The sequence below is a fragment of the Symphodus melops genome, assembly GCF_947650265.1.
Source record: "Symphodus melops genome assembly, chromosome: 23".
Taxonomy (NCBI): Eukaryota; Metazoa; Chordata; class Actinopteri; order Labriformes; family Labridae; genus Symphodus; species Symphodus melops.
The window spans coordinates 2,470,131-2,484,963 of record NC_136713.1 but is presented as its reverse complement, the minus strand read 5'-3'; the positions used below and the strand labels follow the sequence as shown (position 1 = coordinate 2,484,963).

The 14,833-nt window shown below is 43.3% G+C and overlaps 1 protein-coding gene across 1 annotated transcript in view; it reads right to left on the bottom strand.

The window, feature by feature from the left end:
- Positions 1 to 2,176: 2,176 nt before the first annotated feature.
- Positions 2,177 to 14,833, bottom strand: part of LOC306818947 (uncharacterized protein) — a 118,398-nt gene continuing 105,741 nt past the window's right edge. The window contains exon 3 of the transcript XR_013778408.1: positions 2,177 to 2,187. The gene's annotated coding sequence lies outside the window, so the exon portion shown is untranslated. The remainder of the gene's footprint in view (positions 2,188 to 14,833) is intronic.

The window sequence follows — 14,833 nt, the reverse complement described above, 5'->3', positions numbered from 1 at the left end:
ATCCCTTGGGGATAGGTGCCCGTGTGATGCTGGTTAAGAATGTGGATGTTCTCGATGGTCTTGTTAATGGGGTGTGTGGTACTGTAACCCACATTGTGACTAATGGTGAAAACAAGTTTCCTCAAAGTCTGTTAAGTTTGACGATGTTGAGGTTGGAGCTATGAGGAGGAAACAGTCTGCTACTGCTTCTGTTAATTTGATGGATTCGACAGGTATTGACCCAGAAGAAGAAAATGTGACCAGGAAGGGTGGAATGCGAAGGCAATTCCCACTTAAACTTGCTTGGGCTTGTACAGTCCATAAGGTGCAAGGTCTTACTGTGGATTATGTTGTTGTATCTCTGAAGAAGATATTTACAGCTGGTCAGGCATACGTGGCCTTAAGCCGTGTGAGGAGTTTGTCAGGGTTAGTCATTCAGGATTTCAGAGAACAAAAAATATACTGTAAAGAGAACATTAGGGATGCCATGGAGAGTATGCCCCCATTCTTAGTTGTTGATGACACACAGCACACCGACACACAGACTTTCAATGCGTTTTTGATGAATGTTCAGAATTTGTCTCTGCACTTCCAGGATTTGGTGGCTTATACACAGAATTTGCAGCTTAACTGCATCACTGTTACAGAGACATGGATGCCTGATGTGTCTTCAAAAACGATAAAGATTGATGGTTACAGTTTTTCTAACTGTCCACGAAGTTTATCGTACAATAGTAATAGTCCAGTTTTCACAGCATTGCAAGCCCAACAACATGGTGGTGTTTGCAAGTTTAGTGCAGACAATGTGGCATACGACTTAATCAAATTGCCACTGCTGAATTTAGAGTGCTTGGTTTACAAGTACATCAGTCTGGACATAGTAGTTGCAGTCATTTATCGACCACCGTATAACCCCATGTTCTTGTTTAAGGAGAATCTCGGCAAGTTGCTTGATAGGCTTGACCCCTTAAGTAACACGATTGCTGTCATGGGAAATTTTAATGATGACATTTTAAAGTCCACTTCCATCCTGAACTTCGTTGCAGAAAGGGGGTATGTGCAGCTAGTGACACAACCCACTACTGAGAGAGGCACACTTATTGATCATGTGTATGTGAAAACAACACAGTACCAGGTACAGTCAGTCGTGTGGCCAACGTACTTTAGTGATCATGAGGGGATTGTATGTTCCTTCAAAAGAACATTTTTTCCACATGTTGACAGATTAGTACTCATGTATGTATTGAAGTGGTGTTAATTTTAGCACTTAATGAATTGTTGTTGGTAGGTTTTAAGATAATCATAAGTTTTGTAACAACGTGGTGGTTGTGGCTTTAAAAGTGGTGTTGATTGTAGCATTTGAATTGTTATTTGTAATATAATAACTATTTAATGTAGTGTCTTTAACTTGTAATAAAGAAGTGTTTTCATGTAATGAATTGTTGCTGTTTTTATCATGTAATGAATTGTTGTTTTTGTCGTGTAATAGAATGATTGTTTCTAGTGTGTGTTGAAATGTATAATAATGCAAAAGTTTAAATAAACATAATAGAATGCACTGTAATTATTATCATGTGATGATTTTAAGGAGGATCAAAGAATATTTAAATGCAGACTTGTTCATTCAGCAAACACACTTGGAGTCTCAGTAAAGACATACAGACATTCCAGAGTCATACTCAACAGTAAATGTGGCACGAAAATAAACTACCACTCATGAGCATAATAGCGAAGGTAGCTTATAAATCTTTGAATCACGATTAAAACACACTGACAAAGACTTAAGGATGTTTTTGAAATACACTAGAAATGAAGACTTTTTTAAATGAAACTCTAATTTTGATGGTTTCAGAGCATTATTAACCCCTGTTACCGACATGATTGCATGTCATGATTGGTAAGAGGATATTATGTGAGACCTCACATGCTTAATGTGCATAAAAAATTGTCATGCATGTAGGACTAAAAACCTCAATGGAGTGAACTTTTTGAAAATTTCAAGGGGCCGCCACCGAGTCATTTAAGCACGCCCACTTTCTACCAACATGACAAGATTCATTTTTCCACTGGGATCATGCGTGTGATGTTTGATGAATGTATGATTATATTAAGCCCCATAACAAACTACTTCCTGTTTGTGACAAACAACCCATCGTCCATATGACCACGCCCTTCAAACGAAATAACGTACAGAGCACAACAAGAGATCTTCAACATATTGAGAACACACTGACATTCACATTGTCTCCATCAGATAAACACTTTTGTAGGAGTTCGTTCAGATAGCTAACCTGTGAATCGCGGATTTGACAGACTCAAAAAAAAAAAAAAAGGCAGACTTCGTGTTTAGTGTTGACCATGGGCGTAAGAGGATTTTTTGTAGGTCCTGACATTATGAATGTACAAAAAAATTGTCATGCATGTAAAAGAAAAAAACCTCTATGGGGAGGCCTTTCAGAAAGGTAAAATAGGGGTGTGCCGAGACATCAATGTTTGATGGTACGCAATGGCCACGCCCTTAAACGAAGTAACGTGCGGAGCACAACGAGAGATCTTCAACATGTCTGAGTTTACGATGATCGGATAAATGCTGTTGTAGGAGTTCGTTCAGATAGCTAACCTGTGAACCGCGAATTTCAGCCATTCAAAAGAAATATGGCGGACTTCCTGTTGGGTTTTGACCATGGGTGTAAGAGGATTTTATGTAGCTCCTGACATGCCCAATGAGCATAAAAAATCTCATGCATGTAGGACAAAGAAACCTCTATGGGGAGGCAGTTTTTAAGATTTCATGGGGCCGCCACTGAGTCATTTAGCCACACCCACTTATAACAACATGACAAGTATAATTTTTCTACAGGGATCATGTGTGTTATGTTTGATGACTCTACGCCTATATTAAGCACTGTAGCAAACTACTTCCCTTTTGTGACGAACATCACGTCCGTATGACCACGACCTTTGACGAAATAACGTGCGGAGCACAACGAGAGATCTTCAACATGTCAAGATCACACAGACACTGACTTTTTGTCGATCGGATAAAAGCTTTTATAGGAGTTCGTTCAAATAGCTAACCTATGAAACGTGGATTTGACCGACTCAAAAAAAAAAATGGCAGACTTCGTGTTTAGTATTGACCATGGGTGTAAGAGGATTTTTTGTAGGTCCTGACAATATGAATGTACAAAAAAATTGTCATGCATGTAAAAGAAAAAAACCTCTATGGGGAGGCCTTTCAGAAAGGTAAAATAGGGGTGCACCGAGACATCAATGTTTGATGGTACGCCATGGCCACGCCATTAAACGAAGTAACGTGCGGAGCACAACGAGAGATCTTCAACATGTCTAGAATACAATGATGCTGAGTTCAGTTCAGTTTGATCGGATACATGCTCTTGTACGAGTTACTTCAAATACGTGACCTGTGAAATGCGAATTGTGGCCATATTTGTTGCATTCAAAAAAATATGGCGGACTTCCTGTTTGGGTTTGACTATGGGTGTAAGAGGATTTTATGTAGCTCCTGACATCCTTAATGAGTATAAAAAAATTCATGCACGTAGGACAAAAAAAACCTCAATGGGGAGGCCTTTTTGAAAATGTCAAGGGGGTGCCACTGAGTCATGTAGCCACGCCCACTTTTTATACCAACTTGTGTAGTTTTATTTTTCCACTGGGATCATGTGTCTGATGGTTGGTGAGTGTATGACTATATTAAGGCCCATAACAAACTACTTCCCGTTTGTGACGAACGCGTCCGTATGACCACGCCCTTTGAGGAAATAACGTACAGAACACAACGAGAGATCAACACGTCAAGAACACACTGACAAATATGGCGGACTTCCTGTTTGGTTTTGACTATGGGTGTAAGAGGATTTTATGTGAGATCTCGCATGCTTAATGTGCCTAAAAATGGTCGTGCACGTACGATGAAAAAACCTCAATGGGGAGGCCCTTTTGAAAATTTGAAGGGGGCGCCACTGAGTCATTTTGCGAATTTTTCTTACGAAATGACGAGAATATCAAAGTTTTTGCTAGACCCGATGACGTTGGAGATTTTGATGAGTTTTCATTCACGTTCAAGCCGTCAAAAATGGCTCCAACGCGACTGAAGGCAAAAAAAAAAAAAAAAAAAAAAAAAGGAAATCATTTGGGTTTCAATAGGGTCCTTCGCACTGGTCAGTGCTTCGGTCCCTAATTACATAAAATTATACATTTTCTTTGAATAGTGTAGCACTACAACATTTACAAACTATATTATACATTTTTCTTCTCTTATACACTCAGAAATACTTTGTTTTTACAAACACTTAAATATTATTATTATCTTCAATAATAAAACAGTTGAACAAAAACCTGATCAAGAAGAGACAATTGTGTCTCCCATGTTGTAACAGTACCCTGTGTCAGAATGGCAAAGGATGTAGGATTTGAACCCATATTTGACAGGTTTTTGGGGATTGTACTCCCTGAACGCTAGCCGTCCACGCCACAGAAGCATACCCTCATCAATGCAAATGTTGGTGTTAGGTTGATACATTTGACTGAATTTAGATATAAGGTAATATAAGACAGGGCGGACTTTGTACAACTTGTCAGTGCCATTTGCTGGCCTTGACTCATAATCATTGGAGTGAAGAAATCTCCATGTGAGTTCAAACCAGTTGCGGGACATGACCTTGTTGAAGTAGGGGGAGGCCAAAATGTCATCTGTAGACCAGTACATAGTGCACAAAGTGCAGACAATTCTTTGGTATGATAGGTTAATGGGACTTGCCAGTGTTTCTCAAGTACATTTTTTTATTATTTCCCTGACAAGCCCTCAATTGTTGTGAAGGACAGAAGTCACAGAGAGGGAAACTAACGAATAGGATTTTGCACCTTCATAAAGTAACAAAAATAAGGGCTTTGGGTTTCTAAAAGGAGAGGTGGAGCTATAAGTCTCCACAGTCATCTACTAATAAACTGAAAGAAAGTAGACGAACTAAAGAATCTGGCCTCAAACAAAAGTTTTAACCTTTTGCAACTTTTTTTGAAAGCCTCTTCCCCATTCCCAACCGTACAACACTCTTTCCACAAACAGAGAAGTCAACTGAAGATGTTGACTCTCTGGTGTCACACGCCTAACTGAGGGAAAGAACCTCCTTTTATAGAGCAGCCAGGCTGATGAGCAAAGGCTGGGTGCAATGAGGACAGGTGTTCTCAATGATCAGCTCGTTAGAAGCGCTGGAGGTCACAGGCTACTAGGGAGGGTAGTGATGGGGATGGAGGGCAGAGGGATGAAGGAGGGTAGAGAACTGAGGGCAGAGGGTGGAGGAGGCGGAGGGGGGATGGGGGCAGGGGCAGGAAAGGGGATGAGTGGACGAAAGGGGGGGAGGGCAGGGAGGGAGTTGAGTCTAATGACAGCCTGGTGGAATAAACTGTTCTTGAGCCTGCTGGTTCGAGCACGGAGACTCTGCAGTCTCCTCCCAGATGGCAGCAGGCTGAAGAGGCTGTAGGACGGGTGGGTGGGGTCACCTGCAATCCTGGTGGCTTTGCGGGTGAGACGTGAGTTGTAAATGTCCAGAAGGGGAGGAAGAGAGACACCAATGATCTTCTCAGCTACTCTCACGATGCGCTGCAGAGTCTTACGGCAGGACACGGTGCAGGCGCCGTACCACACGGTGATGCAGCTGGACATGATGCTCTCAATGGTGCCTCTGTAGAATGTGTGCATGATGGAGGATGGGGCTCTTGCTCTCCTCAGTTTGCGGAGGAAGTAAAGGCGCTGATTAGCTTTTTTGGCCAGTGATGCAGAGTTGAGGCTCCAGGACAGGTCTTCGGAGATGTGCACACCCAGGAACTTGGTGCTGCTCACCCTCTCCACTGCAGCACCGTCGATGGTCAGGGGAGCATGCTGGGTGTGCGTTCTCCTGAAGTCCACAACAATCTCCTTCGTCTTCTCCACGTTCAGATGGAGATTATTGTCCTTGCACCACAAGGCCAGCCTGCTCACCTCACTCCTGTAGATTGACTCATCGTTGTTGTTGATGAGACCCACCACAGTCGTGTCGTCCGCAAACTTAACGAAGAGGTTGGAGCTGGAAGATGGGGTGCAGTCATGGGTCAGCAGAGTGAAGAGGAGGGGGCTCAGCACACATCCTTGGGGGGCCTCCGTGTTCATCATGATGGTGCTGGAGGTGTTGCTGCCGACCCGAACTGCCTGTGGTCTCCCTGTCAGGAAGTCCAGCAGCCAGTTGCACATGGAGGTGCTTAGGCCCAGGTTGTCCAGTTTGTGGATGAGCTGCTGCGGGATGATGGTGTTGAATGCTGAGCTGAAGTCGATGGGTGAGGGCTGAGTGGAGGGCAGTGGAGATGGCGTCGTCGGTCGATCGGTTAGGCCGATATGCAAACTGGTAGGGGTCCAGGGTGGAGGGGAGGGCAGACTTGATGTGCTGCATGACTAGTCGCTCGAAGCACTTCATGAGGATGGGGGTTAGTGCGACCGGGCGGTAGTCATTGTAGCAGGATGGAGATGACAGCTTGGCTCAGTGACGTGTTGAAGATGTCGGTGAGGACATCCGTGAGCTCCTCAGCACAGTCTCTCAGGACACGACCTGGGATATTGTCAGGACCTGGCGATTTGTTCTCTTGAGGGATCGCTTCACGCTATCCCGGGAAAGCGTCAGCACCTGGTCGCCAGGAGAAGGTGGCGTCTTCTGTGCTGGGGTGCTGTTGTCTGCTTCAAAACGAGCAAAGAAATTGTTGAGGTTGTTTAGCAGAGAGGTGGAGCTGTCACAGGTCTGCGGAGAGGGCTTGTAGTCCGTGATGGTCTGGACCCCCCGCCACAGGTTCCTGGTGTCTCTGCTGTCGGTGAAACGGTCTGCGATCCTCCTGGAGTATTGCCTCTTGGCCAATCTGATGCCTCGTGACAGGTTGGCCCTGGCAGTCCTTAGGCCCTGTACTCGACCATTTCCAGGAGTTTGTTTCATTGCCCATTGTTGTCTTCCAGGCCTCGGGATCGTCATGTTGTCCAATCCATGCTTTTGAGATGTCAGGTCTGTTGAGCCTGCTAATGTCAGACATGCTTTCAATGGTAGCCAGGTCGTTGTACTTCAAGGTTCAAGGTTCAAGGTTGTTTATTTGTCAAATATGCTCCATGTTAAACATACAGCACAGATGAAATTGCAATCCCCCCAACCCCCAGTGCAAACCTGCAGTGCATAAAGAGAGCACTAAGAAAACTAGCAATAAAAAACAATACTATAAAACAAATTACTTAACTAAAGACATTTGGGACAACAAATAACGAACGACAGACAATCGACAGACAAGGGCACTTGTGAGTTCCCCCAGCTCTGAAGGCAGTGTTCCTGGCCTTCAAGAGCCTGTGGACTTCACCTGTCAGCCATGGCTTCTGATTGGCCCGAATGGTGAAGGTCTTGGTGACTGTGACATCGTCCATGCACTTTTCCATGTAGGACGTGACGGTCTCAGTGTACTCCTGGAGGTCGGTGATGTTGTTGTTGGTGGCTGCTTGTTTGAACATGCTCCAGTCAGTGGTGGAGAAACAGTCCTGGAGTGCTTCTGTGGACCCCTCAGGCCACACCCGTACCTGCTTTCTAACTGGTTTGGTGACTTTAAACCAGTGGCCTGTATGCTGGCATTAGCATAACAGTGGTGTGGTCTGAGGCCCCGAGGTGGGGGAGGGGGAGGGCTTTGTAGGCCCCTTTGTTTACAGTGTAAATATTGTCCAGAATATTATTGCCTCAAGTGGGAAACTTGATGTGGCCATGAAGTTGTGGAAGCACACTCTTGGGGTTTGCATGGTTGAAATCCCCAGCCAGGATGAGAAATGCATCAGGGTGTGCTGTCTGCTGCTCACTGATCACTGAATATTCCGAATCTTGAAATGTTTTCAACTGAATAGTTTTTTTTTCTTGTCAATTTTATGCAGGAGGACAGTCGCAGTGATGCCACTCATGCCATAGACGGTCAAGATCCTGGTGGTCCATGGTACTGATGAAAAAGAACCAGTAGATGTTTCCATTCTTCTTGAAGGGAAGGAGGTATTGACAGGATGCAACAGTACAGCCAAAGCTTGCACGTTGCTTGAGGGGCTGATTTATTCCCTCAACCTTGCATACCCTTTGGCTCTGCGCTACACCTTTGAGGTGTTTCAGAAACTTTTCTTGGAACTGAATGGGATAAAGCTGTCACCAAAAGTACATGCTTTCATGTTGAAGTTGCTTTCTTAAATATTCTTTCCAGGAGGTACACAGTCCAGTCTAAGCTGACCAAGCCTAACTCAATGTTGCAAATGACTGGAGTAACATCAATAACTTGCACAATTACAGAGACAGTGACTTTATGGACCCTCTATTTACACACCAATTTTTTCTTTTAAATGAATCTTTCAATGTCAAGCAACAGACATTTTCAGAGACCTTCCATTTTCCAAAAGTCTGCGATGACTGTGATCCCATGTAGCCGGGACTTGATTTTTTTCCGATAGAGAATAATGATTACTCAGTAAAGGTAAACATTTTTCTTAATTGATGCCTACCAGCAGTTACTGCTGCTGAGATTTTATTTCAATTTTGTCTTGTGAAATGTTAGCCATTTCATGTACAATTCTACATGGCTGCTGTAAAAATGAGGTGTTACATAAGGTACCTGACAAATGTTCATAAATAAATAATGGAATTGTATTTTAGCTGTGTGATTATTAATATTATTTCGTCATATTTATTAAAAGAAAAGTTGCTTTAGGTAATATAACATCAAACAACTAAGAAATTAAAATGATCAAAAAAAGATGAAAAGAACTTGATAATAAGAAGATAGATAAAATGTACTCAATATCTTGATATAGTAAATGTATCAATATACAAAAAATACTGTATTTTACGTAATTTGTGTACATAATAAAGATTGAAACATCAGTAAAACTAAAAATCACTTACCTAATATTATCACAAATATTACCATAAGAAAGAAGTAGACTTTACTTAATTCTACTAAGAAAGTGTTACTTGTTATTGCAGCAGTAAAATTTACTCAAATCATTTGCGTACAAAGTAAATCTTTTTTTTTTTTGTACAGTACAAGCCAAAAACCCAATAAACAGGCAAAGGTGCAAGCACATTGAAATCAAGTAACACTTCAGAAAAGAAAATTTAAATGGAAGTGTATTCTTAGAATATTGTCCAATTGAGCAAATGAATGTTGATATGACAAAACCAGCTAATACGCAAAGGTTAAAGAGGTTTGACTGTTTGTAACATCATAGAAGTGCTTAAAACCAGCCAGATCAGGTTACTTCGTTTTACAGACCTTTAATATGCAAACCGCCAACACTTGTGAAAACTGTTGGTTTGAGCTCCATGTAAGGCCCTGACACACCAAGCAAATGGCAAAGAACTCGTAGCAAAGTAGGCTAACTGTGGCGTCACCTCCAAACATTTGAACACATTGCAAAGACATGTGCGTTCTGCGCATGTACGAGAGGAAATAACTCTCACTGCTAGCAAACAACCACAGTCTGTGATGGTAATTTCTAAAGGTTAGACCAGAAAATAACTCGGAGACATTTACAGAGGATAAACTGGATTTTTCTATATTCTTCTGTTATATTGCACATTTTACCTCTGAGTCAATGCAATCTGTGGTTGCTGCAGCTTCATTTCTATTTCTGTGCCAAGGAGGGAGAGAACACATCACTACATCTGTTTCCACACATCTGAGTAAAAGCCTGGGTTTTTTTTAGTTACATTGTTTGTATGCTCTGCAAACACTGTTTGGAATGAGCAATTACCTTGAGGGAGGATCAGCAGTTGGACTGTATGTGACATCACGAAAGTGCTTAAAACCATCCAGATCAGGTCACTTCATCTTAAAGACCTTTAACATCTGAACCTCCAACAATCATAAAAAAACCGGTGACAAAGTTGTTTTTTTCTGCCTGAAAGATGTTGAGACTCTGCAGCAGAAATCTGGTGAGTAACAAACTTTTCTTCATTCTACCAGTTCAGTCGTATTTGGACATAGTGTGCCACCATGAACTGCTGTTCCAGTTGTAATGTAAGATGGAGCAAGGATATTTTCAAACCAACCTGATTTGTTTAAAGAAAAGTTGTGCAGTTTGGACCTCAGATGGTAGAAAATGCCTGACCCATTTGGACTCCTAAATTACAATAATAATAATAATAATACATTTTATTTAATGGCACCTTTCAAGAGCATAAAAACGTCACAAAGTGCTTCACAATCAGAAAAATCGTAAAAACACAATCACAATAAAACATAATACAGAGACAGATTAGACAAAGGCAGATACAGATAGGTCTTCAGCTGCTTTTTAAAAATGTCCACAGAGGTCAGGGCTCTCAGTTCTGGGGGACGACTGTTCCAGGATTTAGGAGCCACAACCGCAAAAGCACAGTCTCCTTTAGTTTTTAACTTTGTGCGAGGAACAGCCAGCAGACCCTTATCAGAGGACCTCAGGGACCTGCTGGTGTTATAAGGCCTCAGCAGCTCTGTGATGTATGCTGGCGCTTGACCATGCAAGCCCCTAAACACAATAACAAGGACTTTATACGGGACATGGAAACTAACGGGGAGCCAGTGTAAAGATTTAAGAAGAGGTGTCACATGAGACCGTCTGGATGATCTTGTCAACAGCTTGGCAGCAGAATTCTGGACCACTTGTCGGCGGTTCAGAGAAGCGACACCAAGACATGTAAACATAGAGTTACAATAATCAAGTCGAGATGAAACAAAAGCATGGACAATCATCTCCAGCTCAGCTCTGGTCACAACTGATCTGAGTTTCGCTATATTTCGCAGATGATAAAAAGAAGAGCGAACCAAAATGTTTACATGCTGGTCTAGATCAAAAGCCTGACCAATATGGACCCCCAGATTACGCAGGGCAGGTTTAACAGACGAGGAAAGAGGACCAAGACATTTCTTTACCTCAGGAACAACATGTTGAGGAGCAGAGATAAGAACCTCAGTCTTATTGGTGTTCAACTGAAGATAGTTACTTGACATCCAGGCATTTATACCTTTTACACAGTCAAGCAGAACAGACAGTTTGGAAACATACTGGGGACTAAAAGACATGTACAACTGAATGTCATCCGCATAGCAATGATAAGACACGTCTTTAAAAGATCTTATAAGGGGAGCAGATACAACAGGAACAACAGAGGACCCAAAACAGATCCTTGAGGAACGCCACAAAGTCAGGTTTCCACAGACGAAGCATGTTTACAAGCAGTGACTGAAAATGATCTGTCTGATAAATAAGAAGAGAACCAGTCTAGGGCTCTTCCAGAGACACCCTCCCACTGCTGGAGTCTCTCAGTCAGCACACTATGCTCCACAGTGTCAAAAAGCGGCACTGAGATCCAGGAGGACCAGGACTGAGCATTCTCCAGCATCAGCCTGCATCAGGAGATCATTGCTGACCCTAAGAAGGGCCGTTTCCGTTGAATGGCGCTGGCGGAAACCGGACTGGAATTTATCTAAAATGTTGTGCTCATCTAAGAAAAATGTAAGTTGGCTAGCCACCACTTTTTCACGGACCTTAGAAATAAAAGGTATTATAGGTATATAGGCCTGTAGTTCTCAGGGAGAGAGGGGTCAAGGTTTGTTTTTTTTAAAAGTGATTTAACAACAGCATGTTTAAAAGAGGATGGAACCAGACCAGAGGTTAAAGAGTTATTGATTATAGTGAGTAGATGTGGGCCTGTCGAGTCTATAACTTTTCTAAGCAGAGGAGTGGGTATGATGTCAAGTGATCAGGAAGAAGTTTTCATGCCACCTATTATTTTTTTCAGCTCATTTAAGGAGATCGTGGAAAAGTTCTCCAAAATTGGTGGCCGAGAGGGACAAAGCAAAGGAGGACAAATTGAGTGAATAATATTTGAACGGATGTCGCTTATTTTCTGAACAAAAAATGAAAGGAAATCATTGCACTCATTAACAGAGGAAATTGGGACGGAAAGCACAATATTACTTATTGTGTCAAATAGGACTTTCGGATTCTGGCATCCTTGACCATATTATTAAAATCTGTAAGAAGCTCTTTTAGGTAGTCATGGAAGACCTTAAAGTGGGTGGATTTCCACCGTCGCTCCATCTTACGACAGGTACGTTTTAAAGAACGAATACCGTCATTGATCCATGGACTAGAGGATTTAAAAGGAGCCAGTCTAGTTTTTACAGGTGCAATTTCATCCAAAATAGACGATAGCAGTGTTCATTAAGAATCTTGACTTGACAGTCAACGTCACCATCTGGTAGCATAAACGAGCCAGAAGTAAAAGCATCAGAAAAGTCAGATGCAGAGTTATTATGAAAAATGCGTGAGTGAGTCTCACGTCGACTTGTTACCACATCCACATTAACAGAAAGGTTAAAAGAGACACAGTTGTGATCAGAAATAAAAGAGTGTTCCTTTAGAACAGCATCAGTTTTTATACCAAGGGTAAAAACCAAGTCCAGAGTATGTCCTCTGACATGCGTGGGACCCCGTACATGCTGCGTCAGATTAAAATTCTCAGTGATGTTAATGAAGCTGTGCATAAGATCACCTATTTTACTGCATTGTCTCCAGCAGAGGGATCTGTAACACAACTTCAAATTGATTTTGACTTTCCAGTTGAATTGTGTCCACTGCTGACTGTTGATACCTTTATGGGTGTTGTTGAACATTTGATCCCAATATTCGTCTTCTATAATAGTATTCGTTTCCAGTTCCCATTTTTCTTTGATATTATAAGTATTCTCTCCACCGTCTGACTCAAGTCTTTTATAGAGATGGACCAGCTGCAGTTTGCCTATCAGCCAGACATAGGGGTGGATGATGCTGTCATCTACCTCATGCAGAGATCTCTCTCACACCTGGAGAGCGCTGGGAGCACTGTGAGGATCATGTTCTATGATTTCTCCAGTGCGTTCAACACCATATAGCCCATGCTTCTGAGGGACAGGCTGCACCTCACAGGAGTCGACCTGCACCTCACATTGTGGCTCCTGGACTACCTGACCAACCAGCCACATTTTTTGAGGAGACGGGACTGTGTTTCTGACCTGGTTATCTGCAGTACAGGGGCCCCACAAGGGACTGTCTTGCCTCCCTTCCTCTTCACCCTGTATACTGCAGACTTCTCCCACAACACGACCAACTGTCACCTGCAGAAGTTCCCTGATGACTCTGCCATCGTCTGCCTCATTCCCAATGGGGACGAGGGGGAGTACAGAGAACTCAACAGGGTATTTGTGGACTGGTGCCTGGATATTGCCTCCAGTTCAACGCGGCTAAAACCAAAGAACTAGTGGTGGACTTTCGCAGACACAGACCGACTCCCCCCACACCGGTGAACATCCAGGGACAGGACATTGAGGTAGTGGTAGTGCTGTAATACTGTAAGTACCTGGGTGTTCATTCAGCGACTGGACAGATAACAGGCTCTCTACAAGAAAGGCCAGAGCAGACTTCACCTGCTGAAGAGACTCAGGTCTTTCAGAGTGCAGGGAGCTCTCCTGAAGACTTATTATGACTCAGTGGTGGCATCAGCTGGAACAAACAGGAACAGACTGAACAAACTGGTATAGAAGTCCAGCTCTGTCCTGGGCAGCCCCCTGGACCCTGTGGAGGTCCTGGAATGCCCTCTGGAACCTGTGGAGGTCCAGGGCTGCCCTCTGGACCCTGTGGAGGTCCAGGGCTGCCCTCTGTACCCTGTGGAGGTTTTGGGCTGCCCCCTGGACCCTGTGGAGGTACAGGCTGCCCTCTGGACCCCGTGGAGGTCCTGGGCTGCCCCCTGGACCCCGTGGAGGTCCTGGGCTGCCCTCTGGACCCTGTGGCGGTGGTGGGAAACAGGAAGATGATGAAGAAGCTCTCATCCCTGATGGAGAACGTCTCCCACCTCCTGCATGGTTCTGTAACAGCACTGGGCAGCTCCTTCAGTGACAGGCTCCGCCCCCTGCTGTGTCTGAAGGAGAGATACCGCAGATACTTCCTTCCTGCTGCAGTCAGACTGGTTAACCAATCAGCTCCCAGTAGATCATAAGACTGGACAATTTTTACTCCTAGTTCTTGTGCAATAATAATATTGTAAGATGTCACCTGATCTTATTAGGGACCGAAGCACTGACCAGTGCGAAGGACCCTATTGTAATCCTTACGATTATTTTTTTTAATTTTTTTTTCCTTCCGCCAGTTTGGAGCCACTTTTGACGGCTTGAACGTGAATGAAAACTCATCAAAATCTCCAACGTCATCGGGTCTGGTGAAAAATTTGATATTTTCGTCATTTCGTAACAAACATTCGCAAAATGACTCAGTGGCGCCCCCTTCAAATTTTCAAAAGGGCCTCCCCATTGACGTTTTTTCATCGTACGTGCACGAAAATATTTAGGCACATTCAGCATGTGAGATCTCACATAAAATCCTCTTGCACACATAGTCAAAACCAAACAGGAAGTCCGCCATATTTTTTTTAATGGCGAAAATTCGCGTTTCACAGGTTAGCTATTTGAACGAACTCCTCCAAAAGCAATTATCCGATTGACACAATGACAATGTCAGTGTGTTCTCGACATGTTGAAGATCTCTCGTTGTGCTCTGCACATTATTTCCTCAAAGGGCGTGGTCATACGGACGCGTTGTTCGTCACAAACAGGAAGTAGTTTGTTATGGGTCTTAATATAGGTGTAGAGTCACCAACCATCAGACACATGATCCCAGTGGAACAATAAAACTAGACATGTTGGCACAAAAAGTGGGCGTGGCTAAATGACTCAGTGGCGCCCCCTTGAGATTTTCAAAAAGGCCTCCCCATTGAGGTTTTTTTGTCCT